Source organism: Limulus polyphemus, unplaced genomic scaffold, assembly GCF_000517525.1.
Source record: "Limulus polyphemus unplaced genomic scaffold, Limulus_polyphemus-2.1.2 Scaffold6731, whole genome shotgun sequence".
Taxonomy (NCBI): domain Eukaryota; kingdom Metazoa; phylum Arthropoda; class Merostomata; order Xiphosura; family Limulidae; genus Limulus; species Limulus polyphemus.
Genome location: NW_013672341.1, coordinates 42,975 through 47,164, shown reverse-complemented (window position 1 = coordinate 47,164; position 4,190 = coordinate 42,975).

Here is a 4,190-nt window from a genome sequence, read left to right as displayed (position 1 = left end):
AGAACAACACTTGGACAGATCTTTAAGATAGATACTTTTGTCTTGACCGACAATACGTTATAAATATGAACAGATATAAGACTAGTTACCAAGGCACGTTTCAAATAACTCCAAGAGTAGCATGAGAATTGTCATATTGGAGATAAGAACTAGTCCAAAACTTCTTATCTCAGACATAAACATGAAAGTTCAAACTGTTAACAATTAGGTATTCAAAATGTGTAATGTGGCGTGGTGAACGGTGTTTTACTTTTGCTTTGACCAACAATGGGTTATAAATATGGAAAAACAAACAATAATTTTCCACGGTATTTGACAGTTCAAGCTGTAGTAAATAGTGCAATGATAATAGATACTGTTACGTCTCCGTTTGTTAATTAATTTTCCGTAACTTCGTTCCGACGAAACTTAAGCGACACAAGTTCTTTACTTAATAAAAACTGGTTTATTCTTTCCGAATACAACTTTACCGATACACTCAACTTCAACAATCGCGCTAAACAAACGCTATAACAACGAACGTGCTCAATAACACTTCAGACTGCAGATCAATTACTCACTGTCTACACACACATTACATTCCCCTCTTTTATATACCAGCCTACCCTATATCTAGTAATTACTAGAGCATTCATGAAAAAACAAGATAGTTCTAGAAAATAGAGGGCGCCACACCAGTCACGTGACCTCGATGACGCAACCATATACAATATATAGAATATATAAATACAAACGTGTTAGAATATATACATGTTTAAACTGATAGATATAAACATGTTAGAATACATACATGTATAAACTGATAAATATAAACATGTTAGAATATATACATGTATAAACTGATAAATACAAACATGTTAGAATATATACATGTATAAACTGATAAATACAAACATATTAGAATATATACATGTATAAACTGATAAATGCAAACATGTTAGAATATGTACATGTATAAACTGATAAATACAAACATATTAGAATATATACATGTATAAACTGATAAATGCAAACATGTTAGAATATATACGTGTATAAACTGATAAATGCAAACATGTTAGAATATATACATGTATTAACTGATAAATACAAACATATTAGAATATATACATGTATAAACTGATAGATATAAACATGTTAGAATATATACATGTATAAACTGATAAATACAAACATGTTAGAATATATACATGTATAAACTGATAAATACAAACATGTTAGAATATATACGTGTATAAACTGATAAATACAAACATATTAGAATATATACATGTAAAAACTGATAAATACAATTAAAAACAACAACAAATGTTACCATCGGAATAGTAAAATTAGCTGAAACTTTATTAATCCGTTAATAATAATAATAATAAAAGACTGAGACTACTCATTTTGTTCTCAGTTTGTTCGTTTGTTCATATGTTTCAGCTCAAAGCTACCCTCTTAGACTATTTCGCCGCGTATGACACTTCAATGACAGACAACTGAATTATAATAAATGTATTAAGCGGGTTTCTGGGTAACAAAATTCATATCGATCTAATTCTGTAAAAATTTGTATTTTTTGAAAATTTATTTCTCTGTCAACTTTCTCCTGTTACTTTGGAATCAGTTTCATCAACGTTACAATAATCTTAACAATGTCCAAACGAGCATTTCATATTTAAGAAATAACAAAAGTTTTGAGCGTCATCTAGTGCCACTGATGAAAGATTGTATTAATCATAATAGATAAGCAATTTATTAATAACAAATACACACAAAAATGTAACTCTAGTTTTAGTATTAGAAGTCCTCACACATACTCCTGAACCACCGGGGGCTCTCGTAACAAACTAGATACTTTATTGTTATACAACAGATCTTCACGAACCATATAATTAACGACTACAACATCAGTGTATCGATATTATGAGATATTGAAATATATTTCCTGTTATAATTCTACCTGTGTAACTAATTACGTTATTGAACAAAAGAAACTAATTACTTAACAAAATGCTGAAGAATCATTTGTAATAGAGGGGGTATATGTAACGTATACAATGATGAACTACAACAACAACGCACAGGATCACATATTAATCTTTTTTGTATATTAAAATATTTTGTGTAATCACATACTAATTTTTCACACATCAACTGATTGGGCTAAATATTAATCACCCCCCCCCCAGTCTTTTGTGCGCTTATAACTCTAGAAACCGGGTTTCGATACCCATGATAGGCAGAGAACAGACAGACCATTGTGTAGCCTTGAGCTTAACACCAAACAAACAAACATATTAATATTTCACACGTCAACGCGTTTGTCTGTTTGTAGTTAATCGCAATGGGTTATCTGTGCTCTGCCCACCACAGGTATCTAAACTCGGTTTCTAGCGTTATAAGTCCGCAGACATACCGCTGTGCTATTGGGGGGCAGCTTACTTCGTCGTTGTCATTCTTTGTTGTTAAGCCCAAAGTTACATAGTGAACTATCTGTGCTATGCTCACGGCGTGTATCACACCCTGATTTGTACCGTTAGAATCCCTCAAGCTTACTATTGAGCCGTTACGAAACTTTATTTGTAATAAAATTCACTGTTCTTTTTGTTTACTTGGCAAACATAGATACATACACAAAGAGAGAATACCCAAGCAATGTTTAGGGAAATATTTTCTGTTTCTATTATAAAGTTATTTGTGATTTAGTGTTCGTTGTTAAGCGCAATAATGCAAATTCTATATATTTATAGATCACTAAAATAGTATATATTTTTGAGACACAGAACTTGACCGATAGATGGCACTATATGGTTTTGTGTTTGAATTTCACGCAAAGCTACACGAGGGCTATCTGCGCTAGCCGTCCCTAATTTAGCAGTGTAAGACTAGAGAGAAGGCAGCTAGTCATCACCACCCACCGCCAACTCTTGGGCTACAATCTTTTACCAACGAATAGTGGGATTGACCGTCACATCCTAACGCCCCCACGGCTGAAAGGGCGAGCATGTCTAGTGGGACGGGGATTCGACCCCGCGACTCTCAGATTGCGAGTCGAGTGCCGTAACCACCTGGCCATGCCAGGTTAGAGTATTTTTACAGTTATTGGTTTCTACTTATAATGCGAAATGTTTGAAGCATCGCAATGCTGATTAGCATAGCAAAAAGAACAAACAAAAACACTTCTGATATGAAAATATAGTAAATTATGTTGATCAGTTCAGGGTGAACACATATTTACCAAAATTTCCTGGATTACTTGTTTATCAAAGTTTGTTTGACTCGTTATTCACCAAAGTTTTCAGGACTACTTGTTTATCAAAATTTGTTTGACTCGTTATTCACCAAAGTTTCCTAAACAACTTGTTTATCAAAGCTTGTTTGACTCGTTATTCACCAAAGTTTTCAGGACTACTTGTTTATCAAAGCTTGTTTGACTCGTTATTCACTAAACTTTTTAGGACTACTTGTTTATCATAATTTTGACTCGTTATTTATAAAGCTTCGTGGGATATTTTTTTATAGTGCCACAGCGGCATGTCTGCGGACTTGTATCGTTAGAAACTGGGTTTTGATACCCGAGGTGAGAAGAGCACAGACAGCCCATGATGGTTAATATATTGTTCTATTAGGTTCGATGTTTGGCTGCATATTGAAATCAGAAATAATGATATCTTGGTTATAAATTTCAAAAAACAAATTTTGAAGAGATGTTACAAGAATTATCTGATGTGAATTGGTCAGCTGAGTTACTTGGAGAAACTGATCAGATGTGAAAAACTTTTAAATATTCAAGATTAACATATTCCTTATAGAAAGAAAAGGGTCACAAAGAGTTTAAGAGATAAAATTATAGAAAAGCGTCATAAATTTAAGAAATTTAAATTGACTGATATGACAGAAGATTTAAAAGATTATAGACGATCAAAAAAGTTGGTGAAACAGGAAATTAGGACATCAAAAAGGAGGTATGAGAAAAGGTTGGCTGAAAATGTAATAATTAACAGTAAGAATTTCTTTAAATACATTAAGGATAAACAAAATTTTAGGATGGGGTAGGACCTTCAGGGATGATAAAGAAAGGCTACTTAGTATCTGATGATTATGAGATGGCTGGTTTATTAAATTTTGCATTTTCTTCGGTTTTTACTAACGAATATTTAAGCAGTATTCTACATCTTGAACAGTTGATAAATGGAAACAAG